Consider the following 27,629-nt stretch of genomic DNA (forward strand, 5'->3'; position numbering starts at 1 on the left):
AAAAGATATAGTTGTGATGGAGAAGGTACAGAGAAGGGCAACCAAACTGATAAAGGGAATGGAACAGCTGCCCTATGAGGAAAGACTAAAGAGGTTAGGACTTTTCAGCTTGGAGAAGAGACGGCTGAGGGGGGATATGATAGAGGTGTTTAAAATCATGAGAGGTCTAGAACGGGTAGATGTGAATCGGTTTTTTACTCTTTCGGATAATAGAAAGACTAGGGGGCATTCCATGAAGTTAGCATGTGGCACATTTAAAACTAATCGGAGAAAGTTCTTTTTCACTCAACGCACAATTAAACTCTGGAATTTGTTGCCAGAGAATGTAGTTAGTGCATTTAGTATAGCTGTGTTTAAAAAAGGATTGGATAAGTTCTTGGACGAGAAGTACATTACCTGTTATTAATTAAGTTGACTTAGAAAATAGCCACTGCTAATACTAGCAACGGTAACATGGAATAGACTTAGTTTTTGGGTACTTGCCAGGTTCTTATGGCCTGGATTGGCCACTGTTGGATACAGGATGCTGGGCTTGATGGACCCTTGGTCTGACCCAGTATGGCATGTTCTTATGTTCTTAAGAACAGGCAAGAACAGTTCCAATCCCTCCTATGGAAGTCTTTGCACCAGAGGCTGAGCCACTGGCCCCACAGGGTTGGGTCCCATGACAGCGCCTGTCACGCAAGCAGGCACAGCGGAGGAGATACAGAGCATAAGAGCATAAGATATGCCAAACTGGGTCAGACCAAGGGTCCACCAAGCCCAGTATCCTGTTTCCAACAGTGGCCAATCCAAGTCACAAGTACCTGGCAAGTACCCAAGCAGTAAATAAATCTCAAGCTACTATTGCTTATTAATTAAAAGCAGTTTATGGATTTTTCCTCTAGGAACTTATCCAAAACTTTTTTAAACCCAGTTACATTAACTTCTGTAACCACATCCTATGGCAATGATGCAATCTGTGACCACCCTTAAAGCACATAGGCTGAGCACTCCTGCATCAAACAGTTTGCAGATGGTTCCATTTCCATCGTCGCTTCCCACCTTTCTGTGGTTTTATGGTTGCAGGCCCTGGCTGATCCACATGGCTACTACAACTTGTGGGCAAACAGGAAGAGTTGCTGACCTCTAGACTGTGCCTCCTGTAGTGTTTGTCACTATTTCAGTTAGTGGTGAGCAAGGCAGATGTGCTGATACATTCTCAATGATCAGCTCTGTGACTAGCATTAAAGCTAAAGAAACCGCAAGAAGACCCCGGGGACACTCTCCATTAAGAATGAATTATAGATTAACGGTATATAAAAGCACTAATTAAATAATAAATACATAAATAAATGGGGTTTAAAGTGTATTGTGCACGCGATAAATAGTGCAACGCAAGCTAGCTTGCAATGTGTATTTTTAGTATTCAAGTGGGATGAGGTAATGCAAATTAAGGTGTCCTACCGCATTCCGTGATAGATTAATGCACACTAACATGGGATTAATGTCTGAAATAACTACACCTTTTTTTTGTGCAGTACAAGGGAAAAAATGTTTTTATTTCACGCCCGTGGCCGCTATTGTGGATCACGGCTATTATTATGGCTATTGTTGAGCGCGATAAAATGAGGCCTTCTATCAGACACACGTACCATGCCCTCCTGGGCCAATAAAAATACGTTTTCTTACCTGGGCTGTATTCTTAAACCTATTATGTTTGTGGCAAGTTTACTTGTTGGGGGATACTGGATTCTTCAGAATGCTCATCGCAGACAACAACAAGAACAACAACCAAAAGAACAGGCAATGGAAGTTCCAGCCCCTCCTAGGGAAGTCCCTGCACAGGAGCCCAAGCCACTGGCCCCACAGGGAGAGGATCTTGGCTCACGGCAATGCTTGGAACGCAGGCGGCCAAGGCAGAGGAGATACAGGGAGCACATCTTTCCTCCATGAGCTTCGTTGTTGGGCATGCCAGAAGATTATATTGTTAGCAGATATTGCCTCGGCTCTCAGGCTATCCTGGAATTATATGAAGAAATCCAAGGTGATCTAGATCTGGTCAAGGAAAGGTCTCACACTATGCAGGTGCTCACCAAACTACTGGCCACCCTGCATTTCCTTGCATTCAGCTTCTTCCAGACAACAGTAGGGTTCATCAGGGGATTGTCCCAAACCACATTTTCCTGCTGTCTGGGCCAGGTCATCACAGCAGTCTCTGACTGCATTAATAACTACATAGTATTTCCTCAGGACAGGCAGGACTTGATGGAATTGAAGAGAGGCTTTAATGCCAAAGCTAACTTTCCCAGTGTTCTGGAAGCTATCGACTATACTCACATAGCCATCAACCCACCTCGTTACAGGGAGGAGTTCTTCCACAACAGGAAGCTCTTCCACTCCTTTAACATGCAAGTGGTGTGTGACGCTCAACTGCACATCCTCAACATGGTGTCCAGGTAATCAGGCCTCTTTAACATTTTGAGAACGGCCTCTATAGTGACGGTTGGCTCGTAGGAAAGAGAGATGCTTCTTTCTCTATTTCCTCTCTGGCTATGTGTTTGCAGCAAATGGCATGGACATGGGAGGGGGGGGGGGGGAGCAGCTGTGGGGGATGTAACAGCATCACTGACATGACATGTGGCTGGTGCAATTAGATCTATACGCTATTGTGCCAGGGCTTGACTTTCTCTCCCCATGCTTGAAAGGCCTGCTAATGTGAGGCCAAACAATGCACTTGCATAAAGCTTTGTGTGTGAGCAGCCACTACATACTTTCTATGGGTTCACTTTAAACATTTGTCTTTTCCAAGCCTACCATTTGGAGCAGTTAAAATCTCACTGGTTAATTATAACCTTTAAGTGTAACCTTTAAGTGTCCACACTGCTGGCACTCTCAAATCAGGTGTGCCCTGTTATTGATGGGTCAGCCAGGATGTCAGGATCAGTTTGTCTTGCCCATCTCACAGGTTAAATCAGAAGCAGCAGCCTATGCATTTTTGGGCCTAGCATATTCCCTGTGTCAGGGCAGACAAATTTGTATCTCTGGAGGACATACTGTAGAGCAGCCAGGGGCTTGCACATTCAGATCACGAGGTAGATGTTTATCTGCTCTGACATGTGTGGCAGCTCTGATGTACTGCTTCAGCGTTTGATGAGTACTATGAACAAGTAGCCTTAGTTTGGTTGTGAGGGGCTGCCACAGATTTGGTGGAATCCTCAGATGCAGTTTCCTAGTCTGGAAGATCTGACACAGATTCAGCTAGTACTATAGTGTTCATATATGGTCATAGAAAAGGATGGCATGGACTTTGGGTTGGGAAATAGGCTTTTAAGGCTTATGCTATGCTAGAGGTTAATTTCTACTGACTTATAGCATGCTGTAGATTGCCAGACATATCTCAAAGTCAAGGTAGTGTGAATGATGTAGCCATTCTGTCTTTGCCACAGGAGATTAGGGATATGGTTGCAGGAGCTGGCTTCTCGCTCCCATTGCTATTCTCAATACGCCGGTGGATATGAGATACAACGAGGCCTTATGTTCTACCCATTGTGTCATAGAATATATCTTTGGAATTCTCAAAGGTAGATTTTGCTGTTTGAACAAAATGGGGGGAACTTTAATGGATGCTCCACCCAGAATAGCAGATATAGTGCTGGTCTGCTGTGTATTCAATAATCTCACTCTACACCATGTTAGATACTTCCTGATCTACCCCAGGATCTCCCATGTCCAACCACTGAAGCTGAGAACACCACCTGCATGGCAGCCAGCTTTGGCAAAGCCTCATACAATGCTACTTTGCCTATTAGGCCTCAATTACCCCTTCCCCTTCCATGGAAGGGAGCCCAGCAGAGTGTTTCCAGCTGCTTTTTTCTCATCTTTCTTTTATTGACTGGACCTCTGTCTGTATCAGTGTGTAACAGAAACCACATATCCCCAGTTAGGCTTCATCTTGACAATGAAGCACTAGTCTCTAGTAGAAAAAGTGTACTTAAAGTAAAGATATTACCAAATACATGTGGCTGGCCTAGTGTTTTCTGATTGATAGTGAGTGTAAAAGAGGCATGTCTAGTTACAGTGTTCGTGTAGGACTGCTAACAAGCTTGGCCTAGCTTGTGGCATTTTGCTTGGCGAGCCTACCCCTTGCACCTGTCCTAGCCCTCACATGTGGGTGAGATAGTGGCATAGGTCTGATGGAACTCCAGCAGGGCCTTGAACATGGAGACCAACTGCTCTAGAAATCCTATAAATCACAAGTAGCTCTGAAGCTTAAAGGTACAGCCTAAAGTTACAGGTTGACAGTAAAAAGTATCAATCACAGAGTTGCCAATTTACAGACTCATCCCATAGCTGACATCCATTTGCATCTGAAGATATGCACCTGTACATCGGATGCTTTCTGTCACATGGGCCTGCAAAGACAATGATAACAGCACTGCTTCAGCTGTTTCATAGGCAGTGCTGATATCAGAGTGCTCACCTAGATGGCTTTCAGTTACAGGATTTAGTAAAGTGCCTGTCAAAGATTGCGGCATTCCCACAATGCTCACAGGTCATTGCAAGCTAGCTTACTGCTTTGTGGTTGCATGCATCCATACACAGATGCACCCTACTACATCTACCTAGGCAAAATGTCAACTATCATGTAACGATGGTAAGGGCCTTGGCTGTTGGGATGTCATGTTGATTATGTTAGCTTCTCAAGGAGGCTAGACAAGGATTCAGGTCAGACTGTGTGGAGGCAGGATTAGGAATCAGATGGTGTCATACCTCCACTTGTATTTGAAAGTCACCTCAGAAATATCAACTTCAGAGTGTACTTTCGCTTAACTCTAATAGCACCCATATGTCTCCTAAGAAAAGGCTCACCTTATTGATCCCAACGCAAAGGTGTGTTGAAAGCTATTTGCCTCACCTGATATGTCACAGGTAACCTTGGTCAAATATGGAGATGTCATGATGCTGCAAGGCCCTTGGCCGGTCTAGCTCAGGGCTAGTCATATGGAGCTGCTGTATGTATGTACCTTGAAAATATGCAGAGTAGTTGGCTTGTTGCAATAGCTAGTATCAGTTATACTCTTTATGCTATCTGTGGCCACCCTTCTGGCACATAAAAGGAGGACTCCTGGGGCGAAAAGTTGCAGAATGGTCAATTTCCAAAGAGAGTCACTACTTTTCAGGTGCTTTATGGTTGGAAGCCCTTGCTGATCCGCAGGGCTGCCATGACTTGTGGCCAAGATGGAAGAGTTGCAGTCCTATAGGCTGAGTCTTTTGTAGTGTTTGTCACTTTTACAGTTTATGGTCAGCAAGGCAGGTGTGCTGATAGACTCTCAATCATCAGCTCTCTGTATAGCATAAAGGCTAGAGAAGATATTGTCAGCTTATAACCTTATGAGTCTACATCCTGCCTCATTCTGAAACCAGTCACTGTGTTGAATGTATAGGCCAACTGCTCCCAGAAGTCTCATGTGGTTTTCATAATGACTTATGCACTTTCTGTGTTGGTCTCTTGCAAGACAAGCATTTATTGCCACCTGAGGACTTGAGGAGCCCATGTCAGTACCTCTGACAAAGTGCTTATCATATATGCTTCTCACAGATGTGGTCATGCTGGCAGGTATAATTATGAATCAGGCTGCTACAGACATAAATGATGGTTGATTAGGAACAGGCCAGGAACTTACACATTGGCTATGTGTAGGTGCACAAAGTGCAGGAAGTAGTCTGTACCCAACTATGGGCCAACAGATATGGGTGACTATGTGTGTGTGGATGAGTGACGTACTGTGTTAGCCTCTGTGTAGATCCATATCTGGGATGTTGGCCTCGTTATTCCCTCCCTTACCACAACTATACATACCACAGAACCTGCAGAGTGAGTGCATCCATTTGGCAAACACTGCCTTTAGACAAAAGCAATCCTGTGCTTCCACTCTTTACAAAGGATGCCTCAGAGATATGATTATATTGGATGGGGAGAAAATGGCCTGATGCTTAGTCAAATAACACCTAGAGTTCACACTATTTATTCCTTGCGTTGAGGGAGAGGAGTTGTGAAACTTGCCAGTGTTAGATCTCAGATACAGTGTGGCACATTTCTGGATGAGTAGATATCTACCTATAGTGTACACCCTCCACCCCTACCCCTGGACCCTGAGGCTCTTCCACCTAGTACCTGGAGTGGGCCTAATTGTCCTGCTATTTGGGGGTGCTCATGGTTCTCAGAGCTGCAGCTGCCAGGGAGGGTTTGCTGGGTTTAATTTTTTTAGGGGGGAGAGGTTGCCTGAGGCCTTCCAGCAGTTCTATTAGAGCAGCGGTTCTCAACCTGTGGGTCGCGACCCCGGCGGGGGTCGAACGCCCAAAACACAGGGGTCGCCTAAAGCAGGGGTCCCCAACCACCGGTCCGCGGACCGGGACCGGGCCGTGGGAGTTTTTTGCCGGTCCGCGGCACCGCCAAGCACCGGCAGGTGTGTCGCGTGCTCCCGGTCTCTCCCGCTGCCGTTGCCGCCGGGCTGTCAGCACATTCAAGCCCAGCGGGAACGGCAGCGGCGCTAGAAGAAGCTGTGCACCCGTGGCTGGGCCTTTTCTTCTTCCTGCGCCTGCCCCCCCCCCTCCCGTGACCCGGAACAGGAAGTGAATCGCGGTGCGCGGGAAGGAGAGAGAGCCGCGCCGCGTGAAAAAGTAGCAGCAGCGGCTGCAGCATCGGTCCTCGAGCAATAGAAGTAGCCGGTAATGGAGAAAGGAGACAGCAGCATGAGCCTCCCGCGGCCGATGGGATTCTTCTTTCTTGGCCAGCGGAGGCTGCTGCAGCTCCCATTTGTGCTCGGGGGAGAAGAGGAAGTGAGTGAGAGAAAGAGAGAGAAGCAGCCAGCCAGCCTGTGTGTGATTGACTGGTCAGAGAGCTGATGTGTGTGTGTGTATGTGAGAGACAATGAAAGTGATTGCTCAGGGAGATGACTGATGTGTATGTGAGAGTGTGAGCCATTAGTCAGGGAGGTGACTGATGTGTGTGTGTGAGAGAGAGAAAAAGCATGGAAGTGAGAAGTCTGGGTATGTGAGAAAGCATGGGCGTAAGAAGCCTGGTGTTGTGGGGGTGAAAGAAAGCATGGGAGTGAGAAACCTGGGTGAGTGTGCATGCATGAGAGAGAGAGACTGCTTGGTAAGATGATGGTGCGTGTGAGAGAAAAAGACTGGTGTGTGTGTGAATATGAGAGAATGTGATTCAGGGAATGAGAAGCCTGTGCACGTGGAGAGTGAGCATGGAAATGAGAGAGACTGGTGTGTGTGTAACAGAGAGAAAGTGATTATGGGAATGAGAAGCCTGTGCATGTGGAGAGAACAAGCATGGGAGTGAGAGACTGGTGAGTGAGTGAGTGAGTGTGTGTGTGTGTGTGTGTGTGTGTGTGTGTGAGAGAGAGAGAGAGAGAGAGACAGAGAAAGTGATTATGAGAGTGAGAAGCCCATATATGTAAGTAGAACACGGGAGTGGGAAGCCTGTGTGTGTGTGTGTGTATGGCATGAGAGAAACTGTTCAGGAAGGTGACTGGTGTGTGTGTGTGTGAGAAAGTGATTATGAGAGTGAGAAGCCCGTATATGTAAGTAGAACACGGGAGTGGGAAGCCTGTGTGTGTGTGTGTGTATGGCATGAGAGAAACTGTTCAGGAAGGTGACTGGTGTGTGTGTGCCAAAGACTGTTTGGGAGATGATTGGTGTGTGAGAGACAGAAACTGGTCATGGGGGCATGACTGGTATGGTGTGTGTGTGTGAGAGACATGGGCACTAAGGAAGAGGACCATAAGTATAGAGCTTAGCTTCTACTGCTGCTTCTGGTGAGTGCCACGGCCTGCAGGGAAGGGGAGTAGGAGAGCTGCTGGAGGGGGTAAGTAAAGGTGGCTTTTTAAGTTTATTTTTCTTGACTGCCATTTTAATTGTGTGATGTCTGCTTTTTTGAAATATTTTATTGGTGTTTGGAGAATGTTTAATAGTTTTTATGAGTTTTTAATTGTTGGATGTTCATAGCTGTTTTGAAACATTTATTCTGCTTATTAGTATAGTTTTACAATTATTTCTGTGTGGGGATCTATAGCTGCTTGCTAGTTCTGTTTTCCTAATAAGAGGTGTATTGGTTTTTAGGACCTGATTTAATATTTGTAGTGTTGCCTTTTCATAGATAGGGTTGCTCCTGTTTGAGTGTATTCCATAATACAGGTGTAACTGTGTGTGGATTAGTTTATGTGCATTACTACAGATCCTGGGAGTATGTTAGGTCGGTTCTGTGTCTGTTACCGAGATGAGATATTTTGCTAGCATGTAAGCGTTTGTATCGGTCTTATTTGTTGTGTTTTCTCAGAGGACATGCATTGGTGGTAAACTGCTGTCTTTTCATAAGTAGGGCTATTGAGCCTGGAAATAGAAGGAGTTTGAGTTGCTGTTACTGAGATGTCACTAGAACCAGAATATCTTTTTTGTAGGGTGAGTTGTATGGGGAATGTCATAATTCTGCTTTACATCCATTATTGTGGGTCAGGGGGGTTCCTGTGGATACAAACTGTACTTTTACATCTAGCCCGGTGACGATCATGGGTCAGTGTGCCATGCATGTGAGAACCTATGGTGAGTTGAGTTACATTCACATTATACATGTCATAATTAAATGATAAGTGTGCACTAAAATCCAACCCCATCCATAACCCCGCCCCCATATGACCAAAGCCCTGCCCTCACCCCACCCTCACGGGGCGAGGGCGGGGCGAGGGGGTCACCGCAACATGAGGAACTGTATTGCGGGGTCACGGCATTAGAAAGGTTGAGAACCACTGTATTAGAGGTTCCCTTTTTTGCAATAGTGGCCTACTTACCCTTCTCTCTGTAGAACATATCCTGGACACTTGACATAGAGGCTTCCACCCCAGGCCACATCATTTGAGACTTACTCTGCCATATGTACAAGCTGGCAGGTTAGGCCTAGAAAGATTTTGCCATACGTAGCTCAATATGCTTTGTGTGCATACACAGAAGTGGATAGGTTTAGTTGCAAACTTTCTCCGCATCACTTGTCCACTACACAACCTTTGTATTATGCACCTCTGTCTACTTGCAGGCTGCTCTAACACTGTGTCAGCAGCTGTGTGACAACTGAGAAGGAGTGAGGGAGTTGTGTAGGCTAGAGAACCCCCACCAGCCCAAGAGCAGACAGCTATGAGACCTGCTGTTGCTTGGGACAGGCAGAACTCCACAGACTAGCTGCCTCTCCTGTACTGGCCTGGCTTGTGGATCTGGATAATATCTGTTCATTAAGGATGATAAGCCAGTCTGTGGAGGTCTACCTGGTCCCCAAACTGCTTGTGGCACGAGCTGACTTTTGGGCCTACAAAAGTGGCATGATTGGGCTCATGGGCTGTGCCTGCTCAATGCCTGATGCCTCGTGCTGGTGACGTAGTGTTAGAATCTGCTATGCTGATGGGAGGAGCAAGCAGATCGGAGTTAACGATCTGTAGGAATTAGTTCCTGGAGTGGGAGGAGTTAGCAATCTGTTGTGCTCCGCTACTGATATGGGAGGAGTGAGCAATCTGATATAAATCTGTTGCTGGATACTCCTGTTAGGGAAGAAGTCAGCAATCTGTTATGAGTCACCGTGCGGCGTTAGCAATCAGTTAGGGACTGGCTCCCGTGGAAGGAGGAGTTTAGCAGTCTGATATGCTCCATAGGCGGAACTAGCAAACTTGTTATGATATAGACTGCTGAGTTGGCAATCTGTACCAGCGGAGTGCTAGAGAGGGTACTCAGCTGGAAAGGAATGTAAATAGGTGAATCCTTGGGCCGATGGCAAATGACAGCGCCCCCAGGAGGATATCCTGAGAGGGACCACCAGCTAGGCTTGGGTATGGAGACAGGCACAGATAGTTCTTTTATTAGACAGGTTAGTAGAACCACCAGAGGTGGCAGTAGTGAGCTGATATGCCCAGCAGGGCTCAAGTCTCTCAGATACTGGAACTGCGATCCCAGGGTTGCTGAGCTGTAGAGAGACTATAGATAGTGAGTAGACAGGGTATGCTGTATTCATAGCCAGTAGTAGATGACAATCTCACTTAGATTCTTAAAGAGACTCAGTAGCTGAAAAGAGTTAGGCCCTCGAAGAGCGAGTACCTGGTTCCAGGGAAAGCTCTGAGAGAGCGGTGGTAACTCACGAATGTCTGTATCTGCGATAGCTTCCAGGTAGATTAGAATCTTCAGAGTATTCAGGAATATGAGCCCTCGAGGAGCGAGTACCGGTTCCTATCTGCAATCTGAAATAGAGAAAAGAGAGCGAGGCCCCCGAGGACCGGGTACCTCTGGTAAGTCTGAGTAGGCAGAGTAGCTTGGATGAATTCGTAGCGAGTCCATATTCATGTCCTTGTCCGAGTTCGTGTCCAATTCGTAGTCCATGTCCGTGATCATGTCCTTACTAACTCAAATCCTAAGCGAAAGTGAAGACCTTTTATGTTGGAAGCGGATGACGTCAATACAGGGGGATGCCCCTGAGGTTTGCGCCCTTGCTGGTACATACTACGGAGCACGCGCATGTGCCCTATGTTATCAGGAACATGGCAGATCCGCAGCGTCAAGCCGGTCCGGGGACACCGGGGAGAAGCGGCATGGAGACGCCACGGCAGCAAGCCATCCATCAGACCCAGAGGGAGTTGCCACAGAGGTAGAGAGGGTAGAGCGAGGGTGTAGAGCAGCCATGAACGCAACAGTACCCCCCTTCAAAGGGCGATCTCCTCTTCGGGTACCAGGTTTAGGTTTCAAAGGATGCACGAGGTGGAACTGATGAAGCATCTCTTTATCCAAGATATTGATCTGAGGCTTCCAAGTAATCAAATAGGGGCCGAAGCCTTCCCAAATCAGGTATTCAAAATTCTTGCCCATTACGAACATCCAGAATCTCTTTGATCTTGATTTCAACTTCGTCTTCTGCAAAGATGGCAGATGGATCTTGAGATTTGGAATAATCTTGCAGAGTGTTATTGATGATATCAGCAGCAATGGGTGGAGCTGCTGTGGACATCACTGAGGGATTCAGTGGAAGTGGTGGTGTAGAAGAATGTCAAAAATCCACTTCTAAAGATGACTCTCCAGTAGATGTAGCTGGATGAGAGTTGATAGTATTTAGCAGCAATGGCTATTATAGATGCCACTGAAACTTCAATGGAAGTGGCGGTGATAGGGTACGTCCAACCCCACATCTAAAGGTATCTCTTCAGTAATAATGGAATGAGCTGTTGCATACAGCAGCAATAGCTCAGCTGCCATGACATCAGTGTACCATCAGCGAAAGTGGCAATGTTGGTGAATGTCCAACTCCACTACTAAGGGAAATTTCTTCAGTCATGTAACTGGATGAAGTATTGAATTCCACAGCAATAGCTCAACAGCTATGACGTCACTGAACCTTCAGCAAAAGTGGCGATGTTGGGTTATGTCCAACCCCACTTCTCAAGGAATATCTTCAATACTGGTTGAGTAGAGAAATTCAGCAGCAATATTTTAGTTGCTATGGATGTCAATGAAACTTCAACAGAAGTGGCAAGCTGATGTACGTCCAAAACCCACTTCTGGATAACTCTTCCGTAGAATTGCTGGAAGAGAGATGGTGGCAGCACCAGCAAACAAATAAGCTGGTAGCTAGAGATATCTTCTTCAGAATCAAGAGTGCCGTAATCCTTCAGGCACGACTTCCGAGTGAACCAATCATAAAGGCTGGTAGCTAGAGATATCTTCTTCGGAATCAACAGTGCCATAGGCCTTCGGGCACAACTTCCGAGTGAAATAATAAACGCTGGTAGCTAGAAATATCTTCTTCGGAACTGATGACAGCACCAGCAAACAAACAAGCTGGTAGCTAGAGATATCTTCTTCGGAATCAACAGTGCTGTAATCCTTCAAGCACGACTTCCGAGTGAACCAATCAAAGCAGATATCTCACAAAAATAGTCCGTGAAGACAATAAGGATGTAGAGCGCCATCTAGCCATGGCGAGCATAGCAACCACTATGAAAATAAGCAGCCAGTAATAGCACTGCTGTGGACGTCATAAGATCTACAAGAGAAGTGACGATGTAAAGAAACATCCAAGGCCCACTTCAAATTGTAATACAATAATGGATTTTCTAATTTGACGAAGGGACTCCTCAGGTTTTCCACAAAACATCTGAGATTAAAGTTGCCTCCTGCCCCTGTCCGAGTGTCCGTGATCATATCCTTGCTAACTCAAATCATAAGCGAAAGTGAAGACCTTTTATGTTGGAAGCGGATGATGTCAATACAGGGGGACGCGCCTGAGGTTCGCACCTTGCTGGTACATGCTTCGGAGTGCGCGCCCTACGTCATCAGGAACATTGCGGATCCACAGCGTCGAGCCGGTCCGGGGACGCCGGGGAGAAGTGGCATGGAGACGCCGCAGCAGCAAGCTGTCCATCAGATCTGGAGGGAGTCGCCACAGAGGTAGAGAGGGTGGAGCAAGGGTGTAGAGCAGCCATGAATGCAACATGTAGTATACTTGAGAGAAGTTGTGCTGGCTCAGCTGGCTCCCACTGCAGGCTGAGTTCCTCCATGAAGCCTGTTATGTTTAAGCTGACATTGAGAGGGCTTGCTGCACCAAGGGGTTCCAGCATCTGCATGTGCTCAGGAGGCTGGTGCTGCTGCTCCTTCTCCTCACTGAACTGCATCTGTGCATCCATGAATAAGAGTCCCCCGAAAAGTGCTGCTGCGCTGCTGAACGTGGGGCTTGGCTGCTGGTCCTTGGGGCTTGACAGCTGGGACAGGCAGAGTCCAGAACGAAAGTTGTGGAAACAAAGAAGATATAAATACCAAAGCCAAGAATTACACAAGTACCGTTTGGAATAAGATGCACATTTTGCATCTCAGTCAATGTGAGAATCTTATGCCAAATGAGGTGGACAACTGTAGCAGCCTTGCCATTTACAGGCGAAGTGAACTTACCAGCTCTAGCTTGCGTGGTGTCCAGTTGCTCAGCCATGCCTTCAAAAACATTCGGTTCCAGCCATTGGACGATGCCCTCTTCCATCGGTGTCAATACTATTGGACAAGTGGCTCTTCCTCCAGTCTGTCATATATATTTGTTCTGGTTAGACAGCTTCACTTTCAGTTGGGCCTTGATGTTGTATTATCTGTGGGTCACCTGCTCCATGCTACATTTCACACCACTGCACCTGGATTCAGCCTGGGCAATGGTGCTCCAGATCTGGCCCTTGGCTGCCCTTGATGTCCTAGCTGACCGGTTGCCAAGGAGCACTGCATAATTCTCCAGGACCCCTGCGATTATCATCTTATTGTCCTCCATGCTGAACTTCAAAGCCAGCAGGAGATCGACTGCAGGAGGTTGTTCAGCGGGGGTTCCGGACCGCCGCTGAACGACCTCCTGCAGTCGATCTCCTGACGGCGCCATTTTCCGAACGGAAAACGATTCGCAGCAGGAGATCGTTTTCTGGACCCCCGCTGGACCCCCAGGGACTTTTGGCCAGCTTGGGGGGGCCTCCTGACCCCCACAAGACTTGCCAAAAGTCCAGCGGGGGTCCGGAACGACCTCCTGCAGTCGAATCGTGTTGGTCTATGGCCGCCGCCATTTTGCGCCGCCATTTTGAAAAATGGCGCCGGCTGAAGACAACACAATTCAATTGCAGGAGGCCGTTCTGGACTGCTGCCGTTCCGGACCACCGCTGGACCCCCAGGTAATTTAAGGCATTTGGGGGGGGGGGTTCGGGAGGGTGGGGGATTTAATTTAAAGGGTCGGGGGTGGGTTTTAGGGGGTTTTAGTGTGCCGGTTTTCCTGCCCTCCCCCTTCCTCCGATTTATGATTTTTTGACGATAAATCGGGGGAATTAGTATTGTATCGTGGCCCTAACGATTTTTGACGATTTAAAATATATCGGACGATATTTTAAATCGTCAAAAAATGATTCACATCCCTAATATTTACTGCAATTTGATGAATCTAGGCTCAAGTTTGGTAATGAAGAAGAGGCAAGAGAACTAGAAGAACGTCCACCAGTAACAATAAAGAAAATGAAAAAGTATTCTGACTGTGACAGGGGACTTGCCTCTCACTAATGTTTTTTCCCCAAAATGTTTTTTCTAAGTTCTCAGCAGTAGGAGGAGTGTTGACTTTTGGAATTCCTCCCATTGCCTTGACCCCACCTTGTTGGGGGACAGGCAACTTATGGGGTTTGTAAATCCTGGGAGCATGCCCAGTGAGTTAATGGGTTGGAGAGCTAGAGATGCCCCCTGGATTGCAAGCAGGTTGGAGAGGGTGTTAGAGAGGAGAGCAGTGAGAAATCACCCTTGATCTTAAGCTACTGGAGTTGGAGAAAGAAGCTGTTTGGGGATTCATCCTGAGTCTCTGCTGAGGATTTATTTATTTATACAACTTTATATACCGACTTTCAAATATATATCAAGCCGGTTAACAATCATTGAATTTGCAGTACCAAATTCAAAAAAAAACATTCTTCATAAAAACTAATCTAAGTTTACATACTTTTTTTAAAAAATACATAAGTAAAAACAAAAAACAGTAATATAAAACTAGCACATTTAAAAAAATAAATAAAAAATACAAACCCATCAGCCTCTATAGCCCACCAAAAAGTTACCCAGTCATCCCACATCGCTATTCTTTCAATGGCACGCTTCCCCAAATCACAGAACCTAACAAGAGATCAATTAATTTGGCTAAAGGCCTGCTGGAATAGCCAGGTCTTTAATTGTTTCTTAAAACTATTGATATTGTCCTCAAGACGAATATCAGTAGGCAAAGAGTTCCAAAGTTTGGGCCCTGCCAGGGAGAGAGACCTCTCTCTGACTGAACCCAAGCGAACCAATTTGGGAGATGGAATAGTTAGCAAAGCTTGTCCCAGTGATCTCAAGTTCCGAGCTGGCACATGTAGATGTAAAGAAGTGTTCAACCATTCAGAGTTAGAGCCGTAGATGGCTCTATGAATAAGTGTCAAACACTTGAACTGAATACGATAATGTACCGGAAGCCAATGTAACTTCATCAGCACAGGTGAAATGTGATCACATCTATTAGAATTAGCCAATAAACGAGCAGCCGCATTCTGCAATAATTGCAGAGGGCGAATAGTAGAAAGTGGGACACCCAAAAACAAAGCATTACAATAATCTATTTTCGGAAGTATCAAGGCCTGGAGTACAATTCGAAAATCATTCGTGTGTAGTAAAGGCTTCAATTTTCTTAAAACTCTTAATTTATAGAAGCCATCTTTTAACGTAGCTTTAATAGATGCTTTCATATTTAATTCAGAGTCCAGAATGAAACCTAAATCTCTAACCTCATAAAGAAACTTAAGAGTTGATGGAAGAGTGGAAATATCTGCTTTTTTATTCTCAGAAACCTTATTAGAAATAAAAAGAATTTCTGTTTTTGAATTATTTAAGGCTAGAGACATATGAGTCAACAGCTGTTTAATTGACTTAAAATAGATATCCCAAAGTTTTAACGTATCCACTAATGAATCTTTTATGGGAATCAAAATCTGGATATCGTCAGCAAACAAATAATAAACCACACCCAGTCCTGATAAAAGTCTACATAACGGAGCCATGTAGACATTAAACAAGGTTGGAGAAAGCGATGATCCCTGAGGAACTCCCGTTTGGAGATCAACCGTTTTTGAATTGGTTGTTCCTAGCTGAACCACATAAGATCTATTGGTGAGAAAAGATTTAAACCAAGCCAAAGTGGTATCAGCGAGTCCCATCTCTTGAAGTCTTAAAACAAGTGCGTCATGACTAACAGTGTCAAACGCCGCTGAAATATCTAGTAAAATCAATAAATAAGAAGTATTCTGGTCGAATCCTCTTTGAATGGTATCACACAATGAAATCAAAAGGGTCTCAGTATTATGGGCCTTCCTAAAACCATATTGTGCTGGATACAATAATTGGTGATCTTCCAAATATTCCATTAATTGTCGATTCACCACTTTCTCCAAAAGCTTGGCCAAAAAAGGAAGTATTGAGATTGGACGATAATTGGCCAGCATTTCAGGATCTAGATGTGCTTTTTTCAAAATGGGTTTAACCACTGCGTTTTTCAGACAATCAGGAAAAACACCTTCTTCCAATGATAGATTTACTATGTCTGCTAATGGTTTGGCAATAATATCTTGCACTAACTTAAGATATTTAATGGGCATCTTATCTAAGGGATGTTTGGCAGGCTTCATTTTTTTTATTACATTAAGAATTTCTAGAGAAGAAACTGATTCAAAAGATAGCCAACTTACTGATGGATTCATTGGTAAAATAATCTTATGAGAATCTTGACTATTAACCTCTTTTAAAACAGTTAAAATTTTTTCCTTAAAAAAGAGAGCAAACTCATCGCTCTTTTCTTTTAGGTTAGAGGACCCAAAAGAAGACTTTCCTTTTAACTGGGTAAGCTCGGATACATATGAAAACAGCAACCTCGAATTAAATTGAAATTTATGAATTTTTTCCGAGTAGAAATTACGTTTAGCGCTATTAATAGCTTCCCTATACTCATGAAGAGCTGATTTATAGTTACCTAGAGAGGTATCATTACGCTGTTTCCGCCAAATCCGTTCAAGTTTTCTTAACCCTCTCTTACGATCCTTTAGTTGGGCAGAAAACCATGGGGTTTTGGATTTACCATGTAGAGGGATCACTTTTGTACTGACAGGACATAATGTGATAGAAGGTGCAAGAACAAGAATGGGAGTGATAAGATGGACAGAAACCATCTCTTTCTGGTGATTATGGGATGTATGTTGATTCTTACTTTTGTAATCTTGGTTTGGAGCCTCTTATTTTAAGTTACAGTAAAGTCTATCTTTTATTTGATCACCAACTACGGATTCCCATGTTTTCTTTGAGTGTAGCCCAGAGTGGACTTACTAAAGGATGGATGGCCCCTTTTGTGACTCCTCTTTTCTCCCTGTGGTGTTAATTTTTGCTTCCCTCACTTATGATTCACTATCTGGCATCACTTGAAAATATTTAATCTAGAGTGAGAAGTGGTTACTGAGCTAGTGATCGACTGGGCTAGTGGAGAAATCTTTCTCCCCATCTGGACTTGAACCCAGACCGTAGCCCTCCTAAGTCAAGAATAAAGAACTGAAATGGGGGACCTGCTATATGATAGCTGGAGATTTTTCTCCTCTTGCCACAAGAACCTATGTTGAACGCTATGCTGCTTGTCAGATAAGGTTTGCCACAGCGGCTCAAGCCAAAATAAAACTTGTCACTACAAGAAACCTACTGTGACACCTGAACAGTGTTCATCTTCCTTGCACTGATTTTTGCTTCGTTATTGGCTGATAATTTGGGTGCATGGAGGTAGCCAGAAATGATCTTTTGGGTGGGCCCAAGCCGAACATGAGCATGCACTGTGGCCAGCCTCCTGCCCCTACCCTTTACCCCATCCTATGTTCATCTTCAAGGTGGTGGCTACCAAACCCTTTTAATTTCTATATCCCCTGTCTCTTCAGTCTCCCTGACCTGTCTCTACTGTTTCTCACTGTGGTTAAGGCAGCTATTGTATACAATGGTAAATTTCTGAGCATGCTGAAAACCAATTATGTAAATAGGCTTTCATCCTTCCTTCCACCCAGCTCAGGCATTCTGTAACTTTCAAGGGGCTGAGAGGAGGAGGAGGGATTATTGCCTTCCAAAATCAAACAGAAAGACTTGATGGCCTCAAAGTATATATGTCTAGTCCAAGGATAGTAGTATTTCCCTTTCAAGAAATCCCTCTTAAAAGCACAGAGGATCATGGTCTGGCAGTGATTCCGGTGGCTCCAGGCCCTTTAACTGCTGAATCTTTAAGGGTTGACTCTGATTGGACATGACCCTCTTGCTAAAAGTGGGGGCCTGAGCCAAAAGTGAGGGGGAAGAGGCCCTCCGAGGCCTATCCATGGCTACTCCCCTGCCTGAGTATGAGAAGTTCATTTTTTGGTACTTTCAGTATTCATGCAAGCTTAAAGCTCGTTACAGTTATGATAAGTAGAGCAGTAGCACTGCAGTGATGTCAGTGAAGGTGCAGGGTAGTATTACTGGTGATGCCATGTGAGGTCCTGACACCACTGCTGCTGATGAACAAATAGTATCTGCCTGTCTTAAAGTAGAAGAAGGGAACAAAATACGGAGCAAAGTCAATCAGTGTCATTTTGAATTTTGGTACTGGTGGTCCCTTTTGTCTCCTTGACTGTGGATGACTAAACATGGGGTAGTCTGGGCAAAGGATGTTGATAGGGGGTGAAGGAGTCATGTGAGGGGGAGGGAATTCTTAGTGAACAGGCTATTTATGCTGGAATGGGCTGAATCTTGCCCAAGGGACCAGATTCTTGCTGGGAACAGCAGAATGCAACCCTGGTTAGGTTGCATATTAACTTCTGGAGGCTAATGCAAAAACATAACTATACCTTGGGGAAACATAGTTATTTGCATTACTGGGCAATTAATACAAATTGTGATACCTGATATGATTTGCATATACCCTATTTTAATATTAATGAGCTGTGTAGCATGAATTTGCGTGTGATGCAGCTCATTAATATTTTTTTATGCACAAGCTTGCGTTAACATTCATATGGACTAATGACATATGTATTAAGTGAAATGAAGCATTAATACATATCAAACCAACATTAATGCGTGTTAAATTCATGTTGTTTAACACGCATTAATGTTATGTTACCCTTAACACACTTTAGTTCATCAGTCCCTTTTTTAAAGTTTAAAGAAGAATTTAGAGCCTGTTAATTTCTTTTTCCTTCTATTGAAGTATTTTTTAAAAGGCAAGTGCCATGATCCCTGATGGAAAAAGTACTACTTGCCCGTTTCAAGTAGCTTTTGTACATACAAAGTATAGACAATCATGGACAACAAGGAAATGTTGTTAAAAACATTTTCAATGGCTTAATATGATATGGTAGAAAAGGGTTTATTCAAGCAAAACTTTACTATTTTTTTCAAAGACTAAAAGTCTGTGACGTGTCAAACTGTTCCTACAGAAATTAATGACAGCTGTATTGCTACAGCAGCCCTTCAGCCCAGACCTTGTGCCAGTCTGGAGCAGGTATATAAATATTTGTGTTCGAGGGCTGCCAGAGGCAAATAAAAAAAATGAATATGTATGAGGTAAATCTGCATGCACATGCAAATTTATCGCATGCATATTCATTGCAGCTATCTGGAAAATCTGATTGGCTGTGGGTCCCCAAGACAGGTTTGGGAAGCCCTGGACCTATAAGATACAAAGTAGCCAATTTGAAATTCCTAGTACTGTACTGTGTAAGAGTGACTTAGAACACTGGTTGAGATTTCAGCTCAAATTATTCAAGGCAATTCAGCAGACTTTTCCCTTCAGCACAAAGCATGAAGGCCTGGTAGTACAATAGTGCCCTGATCTTTAAGCATGCATTTATTACTCAATAGCCTTGGTCATAAAATTGAATTGGTTTAATGTGCTTTTGATTGTCATCTATAGTCTGAAAGAACTTTCACTGCCATTTTCCATCACAAACGATCCATGTGAGAATACAGAACAATATCAAAGGGTCACGATGTATTATTGGGTATTTGTAAGAACTCCATTATAATTTAATTTCAGTAAGTAACAGAGTTTTTTTGGATAAAGGAACAGAACATTTTCTAAGTGGATATTTCATGCACTATACATGGTTGTTTCAGATTTACAGCACATATCTTGAAATTTAAATTTCTCATTTCTAAAACAGGCCTCATTCTTTGCCAAGATAAAAGGTAAGACTTTTTTTTCCCTGTTTCCCAAAGGCCTTGGAAGTCTCATAATGGGCTGGATGCGTCTGTCCCATACTAATTTCAGGAGAACGACAGCACACAAAGCATTGAAATGTGGCCCTCACATAATATAGCCCTGAGAAGTACAAAAAGAGAAAATTCCCCACTACTGCTCCTTTATCCCTCTCCGACACTCAAACATGCTGTACATCTTGCTCAGCCTCGGCTCTTAGACTGCCAGTCTCCCCCCTGCACGCGATACCACCCCTTCCCTTTCCCTCTCCCTCCTCCCCTGGCTGCTTCTCCTGCCACCTCTCAGCACCTCTTTTTCCCTCCTCCTCTGTACAGGAGATATGGCTTTTAATTCCAAGTCTGGGAGTAATACAGAGGGAGTATTCGCATCCCATGGGTGGGGAGGGAGTTATCATACAATGGGAACTCTTAGTGGCCTGAAAGTGTGAAAGCTAAGTGCAGGAAATGGGTTCCTCATAGAGGTGCAGCCTCTGGCCCCTGGCCAAAGACTTGCTGCAGCGATGAGGCTAGAAGGGTGGGAGAGAGTGGTGTCTATAAAATGGGGGGGGGGGGGGGGGAACCCAGCTGTGAATGAAGCTATTGGCACCAGAGCCCGGTAGAGGTTCATTTGAAAAGAGCATTATTTTTTTAGGTTTATTTATTCTGGCTTCCTGCAGCTGCCTCTTTGAGAGTGTGTCAGGTGTTTGGAGAGAGGAGAGGAGAGTAGGTAAGGTGGTGGTAGTTGGTTGCAGGTATTTAATAAGTTTTAAATGAGGTATCCTGTGGCTTGTTTCTCATCTCTTTCTCTTTCCCTTTGTCTTTTGTCTTGGTCTATGTGTGAAAAAGGTTTTGTTAGTTTGTCCTGTTTGTCTGTCTGTCTTTGTGCTTGGGTGAGGTGTGATAGTGAGGCAGAGGATGAAGAGGAGTGGTGAGGCAGAAGTGGAGTGGTGAGGCATTGTGGTGAGGCAGAGGAGGAGTGGTGAGGCGTGGTAGTGAGGCAGCGGAGGAGTAGTGAGGCATGGTGGTGTTGAGAATGGAGAGGATGGAGCATGAGAGGGATGGGGAGGAAGGAGAGGGCAGGCATCAGGAGAGGAGGGGGAGGTGGGAAGACAAGGGCAGGAATGCTAAGAGGAGGAGTAGGAATAGGAAAAGGGACAGGAGTAGAAATAGCAGGAGGGAAAGGATAGGAGAAAGCAGGAGGGGGAAGGGGATAGGCAGGCAAGTATGGAGGGAGGACAATTGTCAATCTAGGGATAGACAGAAGGCAGAGGGAAAGGGAGTTTGTAGGATAGGGGCAGATGGGGGAGGAAGGCAGGGGAGAGAGGTGTGGGAGCAAGAGTGAGGAAAGGGAGGACTGTACGTTTAGGGGTGCAGGGACCTATCTGCTTCAAGACATTTACATTTCCCTTCCCACTTTAATTCACGATCCTAAGTTAAGGAAAAAGACAATGTGTTCTCAGAATTAGACTTTTATTTATCAATTTGGGAGGATTTAGCATTTAGAAGATAACAACAATTCCTGTCACTAACATCCTGGCCACTAAACACCAATTTACCCTAAAGAAACTTCTGTGCCATGGGTGGTTTCAAACATGCCATAAACCTTAGCCTGCTTAATATATTAATACTTATGGTTAACTCACTTACCCCTAGTCCCAACTTCAGGCAATATCCCTCTGTTCACCTCTGAAGCAGGCTCTGACTGAAGGTCTGTAGAATGTGGACAGGGGAATGAGGCTTACTTTTGGGTCTGCTTCTTGCTGGACTGTCTGGGGCTTGCTTCCAGTTCTGGTACTAGCAGAGCTGCTAGGCTCTTCTCAGCCCTCTCATCATCTCAGACTGTATCACTGTCTGACCCTAAGCAGAGCATCTCCTCTCTCTGGTCCCCTGGCCACAAAAAGAGAAAATTCCCCACTACTGCTCCTTTATCCCTCTCTGTCACTCAAACTTTATCCCTCTCTGACACTGTACATCTTGCTCAGCCTCGGCTCTTAGACTGCCAGTCTCCCCCCTGCACGCAACACCACCCCTTGCCTTTCCCTCTCCCTCCTCCCCTGGCTTCTCTCTCCATGATAGCAGGGGGTTATAGGACTGCTTCAGGTTTGCTTCCCTCCTCTTCCTCATTTGCCCCGTCGTATACTTTTCAGCTGATAATATGCATAAGCTCATGCATAATCATGTAGTAGGTGGAGGGTCTTTGCTGCAATGCAGGTCTTTTCTCTCTCCCCTTTTCTTCAGGGGGGGGGCCTGCCATGTCTGCCAAGCTGTATGCAAGAGTCAGCATTTTTTCCATTCAGAATGCTCCCCCTTCATCCAAGGGTAGGGGTCCCTCTGACCTCTGGATTTCCCTTGGTGGTCCATGACTCCTGCTTAGGAACTTAAGTTGCTGCATAGTCCCTCTGCCTTGGTTTTATTTACACAGACTCTTGAAAACAGGCAGATCTTGATAAGAATCCTTCAGTGCTGGTTTAAAGTTTTCATCTTTAGCCATGACAGTGTTTTCGCCTACAGCATATGTCTGCATCCCTCTTGGCTATTATGATTATATTTGCTACTTTCAATGGTAAAACATGGGATATCTCCCTACAGTTCCCCCTTCTTAAAAGGGATGAGCCTCCATGGAAATTTATCATTGCTTATACCTATCAGGCTACTATGCAGGTTTCAGCTGTAAGACATGTATGATCACCAATAGAAAAATAATTTTTTCTTTAGGGAGATATTATTTAATAATAAAAAAATGTTTAGTGGAGGGAGACGGTATATGATTACAACTATAGTGCCAATTGGGCTGACACTGCCTGGGGCCCATTGTGGGCAAGAGACAGTGGATTAGAACTAAGGCACATTTACCTGATACCATCTCTTTCCTTTAAGTTTTTGTTGATTTTCTGGTAGTAGGGTTTGCTGATAGATTTCTGAGAGGAATTGCTCGGTTTTGTGATTTTTTTGATCACCAATAATGACATCATCAACATGAGGTAGGAATAATGCAACAATAATAATAGTCATGGTACTTATAAGGAATTATAATAGTAATCATACCTATAAGGGAGCCCAGACCGACGTGCCGCAAATGCGCAGTAGAGAGCAGCTCTACCGCGCATGCGCGTACATCGGCCAGAGCGCAGCGTGTCAGAAAAAAAAAATGGCGCTGGCTCCTTAGGAGCGGCGGTGAGCAGGAGCGGGAGGAGCAGTAGTTCCGGCGACGCACGCGAGGGAGGGACACGCCCCTGTCTGCCGGTTGTGGATGAGCTGTGAGGGGAGGGAGGTGAGAGAGAGGGAGGTGGAGGGAGGGAGGAGAGAGTGGGGTGGGGAGGGTGAGAGGGAGGAGGGAGGTGGTGAGAGGGAGGTGGGGAGAGAGTGAGAGGGAGGTGGGGGGAGGAGAGAGGGAGGAGAGAGAGAGAGGGAGGTGGGGGAGAGAGGGAGGTGGGGGGAGGAGAGAGAGAGGGAGGTGGGAGGAGAGAGAGAGGGAGGTGGGGGAGGAGAGAGGGAGGTGAGGTGGGGAGAGAGGGAGGTGGGGGGAGGTGAGAGGGAGGTGGGGGGGAGGTGAGAGGGAGGAGAGAGAGAGGGAGGTGGGGGGAGGAGAGAGAGAGGGAGGAGAGAGTGAAGGGGAGGGGAGGGAGACTAGAGGGGGGAGATGAGGGGGAGGGAGTGGAAAGGAAATGGACCAAAAAATAATTTTAAACGTAGCCCGTTGTTACGGGCTTAACGGCTAGTAATAATATACTGGGAGTAATGTAATAGAATAACAGTGAATAAAATCATTGTTATAATGAGTAAAGGCAAAAAGTATAATGAAGGAAAATAAGCGGGAAATAGTAACAGGAAATATATAAAAAGATAATAAAAAATAAGGAAATAACATAAGTCTCTCACGGTGCACGCTGTAGAAATATGAGGTAGGGACCTTATCTCAGATGTGAGGTAGAGTATTTGTGTGTGCAACCCTCCTTTCCCTAGTCTGGAAAGTGACAAAGTGTATTTTAAGATGTGGTGATCAAAATTGTACTTGATACTCAAGATGTGGTTGCACCATGGAGCTATACATAGGTATTATGATATTCTCAGCTATATTCTCCATTCTGTTCCAATTTATTCCTAGCATTCTATTTGCTTTCTTGGCTGCTGCCACACAATGAGCAGAGGATTTCAACATATTATCCACAATGACACCTAGATCCTTTTTCTGGTTGGTAACTTCCAATGTGGAATTTTGAATTATGGAGCTGTTATTTGGGTTGCTTTTTCCTAAATGCATCACTTTGTACTTGTCCACATTAAATGTCATCTGCCATTTGGATGCTCAGTTTTCCAGTCTCACAAGGTCCTCTTGCAATTTTTCACAATCCTCTTGTGATTTAACAATTTTTATTAATTTTGGGCATCAGCAAATTTGATCACTTCACTCGTTCCCATTTCTAGGTCATTTATAAATTTGTTAAAAAGCAGTGGTCCCAGTATAGATCCCTGGGGCACTCCACTATTCACCTTTCTATCTCCACTAAGAAAGTTTCCACTGAGTAGGTCCCAATTAGCCCTACTCTCTGTTTTCTATCTTTTAATCAGTTCTCAATCCATAATAGACACTGCCTCCTATCCCATGACTTTTTAATTTCATCAAATGTTTGAGGTACTTTGCCAAACATATCTTGATACTTGCTTCACCTGAAAGTAACTCACCTTGAGCTATCAGTGAAAAGGCATAAGGTAATTATAATAATTAAATAAGTATCAACTACTAGTAATTACTTGTCCAAGAACCAGCTCTCATACCATCTCAGTTGAAGCCACTGATCTTTGCAAACTCTCGATCTACTTCCCAGAACACACACTCAGCATTAAATTCAAACCTTAAACTGCATACAGATTAATTAAATCTTTCAAACTACTTAAGAACATGCCATACTGGGTTATGCCAAGGGTCCATTAAACCCAGCATCCTGTTTCCAACAGTGGCCAATCCAGGCCATAAGAACCTGGCAAGTACCCAAAAGTCTATTCCATGCTACCATTGCTAGTAAAGCAGTGGCTATTTTCTAAGTCAACTTAATTAATAGCAAGTAATGGACTTCTCCTCCAAGAACTTATCCAATCCTTTTTCAAACCCAGTAACACTAACTGCACTAACCACATCCTCTGGCAACAAATTCCAGAGTTTAATTGTGCGCTGAGTGAAAAAGAACTTTTTCCGGTTAGTTTTAAATGTGCCACATACTAACTTCATGGAGTGCCCCCTAGTCTTTCTATTATCCGAAAGAGTAAATAACCGATTCTCATTTACCCGTTCTAGACCACTCATGATTTTAAACACCTCTATCATATCCCCCCTCAGCCGACTTCTCTGTACAAACAAGTATACATTTAAATTACACACGTGATTAATTCAAGCGTGTTTTGGTTCAATAAAAGGCATCACTGCCTGTACAGAATCTAGCTTTTTCCCTCCAGGACCAATATGGCTACTAGAACATTATCCTTAAGAAAGAAATACTTTCCTTCCACTGGCAAGGAAATGCACAAAACAAGGATGCCATCATGGAAGTTTTCCTTTCAGTGTGGAAAAATGGGAGAGGAATGATGTTTCATGCCGCCAGATGTCCAACCATATTTTCTTCTATAGATTTTTCCCTTTATTGGGCTAATGAAGTAAGCTAGTGGTTAAGACCTAGAAACCCAGACTGGATTTTCAATTCCAGTAACTAATATTAAGAAACCAATTTATCAAGATTTTTAAATGAACTGTTGCGCCGGAGGTGGAGTTGATGCAACCCATAGGTAGGGACCTAGGGTTTTCCACCGTCGGCAGGTGAAGTGGGCTGATGAACAGAGGCCAGCTGGAGCTTCAACAATATCAGCCCTCGTTCCCCGCGGGTTGAGCCTTTGGGTGCCGGGGCCAGCTGGGCTTAGGTGGGCTGTCTGACGTCGATTAGGAGATCGTGATCAGCCCAGAGACAGCAGAAGGGAGATGGTAGTCTTACACTGGACAAGGTAGTGTCCTGGAGACTTGGGCACCAGAGGAACGTAGGCAGAGAGGGGGTGCCCGAGCAAGAGCAGGCCGAAGCCTGAATAGACCAAGTCCAGGAGGTAAGCTGAAGAGGTGTCAAAGAACAGGCTCTGGAATTTGTTGCCAGAGGATGTGGTTAGTACAGTTAGTATAGCTGGGTTCAAAAAAGGTTTGGATAAGTTCTTGGAGGAGAAGTTCATTAACTGCTATTAATCAAGTTTACTTAGGGAATAACCACTGCTATTAATTGCTTCAGTAGCATGGGATCTTCTTAGTGTTTGGTTAATTGCCAGATTCTCTTGGCCTGGTTTGGCCTCTGTTGGAAACAGGATGCTGGGCATGATGGACCCTTGGTCTGACCCAGCGTGGCAATTTCTTATGTTCTTATGTCTTATGAGTCAGGGCTGGCGGCAATCTGGAAGCAATGGCAAGCAAGGCTGAGGTATGAACATGGAGAGGGTCAAGCGTAGTCAAACAATGCAGAGGTCTGGGTCTGGAGAGAGGCAATAGCGTATTCAGGCAATGCAGAGGTCCGGGCTTGGAGAAAGTCGATGGCGTGCTCAGGCGAAGCAGAAGTCTGGGCTTGGAGAGAGTCAATGGCATGATCAGGCAAAGCAAAGTCAAAGTCCGTGTAGGCAATCCAAGGAAAGGTGAAGAGCAGGAACATAGAAGCAAGGAGTCAGGAACCAGGAACAGCGAGGAAAAGGAACACATGAGTTAGACGAATCTCTCAGGAGGCAACGAGTAATCAACCAACGAGGAGACCTGTTGCAAAGGCAAAGCTAGGGAGCAGAGTCCGGGCTTAAATACTGGTGCTCCGCTGATGTCATCATCTGGGGCCATGGCTAGGTTCCCGCCGTGAGCCCTACTTAAGCATTGGTGATGCACGGTGCCGAGTAGCAGCGTCTCTCCGCGGGCCACGCGGAAAGGCCTGGCATGAAGCAATGGAAGAGGTGACTGGACCGGGAATGCCAGGTACTTTAGCTGAGCAGGAGGCACCAGGGGAGGCCCGAGGATGGATCTGGGGGCCTACCACCGCCAGAGATGAGGAACCTGGAGCTGGAGTTACTGCAGAGAGGTGAGAGGGCCGTGCCCCCCCCCCCCCCTTTGGAGGTAGAGGTTTGTCTGGATGGGCACAATGAAAGTGCAGGAGGAGGGTATTGTCAAGGATGTTTTGAGCTGGTTCCCACGAGTTTTCTTTGGGACCGTAACCCTCCTAAGAAAGGAGGTATTCCCACTGGCGTCCCCTACGGCAAATGTCGAGGACTTCATGTACTTTGTAGGTTGTATCAGTCTCAGCCACCAATGGAAGTGGTTCAGGAGCCTTTTGGGAAGGCCAAGACAAGACCACTGGTTTTAGAAGAGATACGTGAAACGTATTGTGTATTCCCAGCGTAGGTGGCAGCCGAAGCTGGTATGTAATTGGTCCAATGCGTCGGGTGGCCGAAAAAGGTCCAAGGTACCTTGGAGAGAACCTTTCAGAAGGTATCTTGAGTCAGATATGTGGAGTGCTCAACCAGATTTTCTGGCAAGGAAGGAATTCAGGGGCTGAGCGTCAGTAACTGTCAGCAGATCTCTTGGCCCAGGAAGCGGCTTGACGTAAGCCAAGGTTCGTTGTTCCCATAAACATCAGCTGTAGCCTGCGCAGCAGGGGAAGGTACCGATAATGGTATGGGCAATGATGGTTATTGTTGCTTCCCATAGACGATGGAAAATGGTGTCGTGCCTGTAGCAGTGACAATGTGGGAGTTGTCAGAAAACTCCGCCCAATTGTCTTGGTGGTTGTTTATGTAGACGCGGAGAAAAGCCTTTAAAGAGCGGTTCA

Source organism: Rhinatrema bivittatum, chromosome 3, assembly GCF_901001135.1.
Source record: "Rhinatrema bivittatum chromosome 3, aRhiBiv1.1, whole genome shotgun sequence".
Taxonomy (NCBI): domain Eukaryota; kingdom Metazoa; phylum Chordata; class Amphibia; order Gymnophiona; family Rhinatrematidae; genus Rhinatrema; species Rhinatrema bivittatum.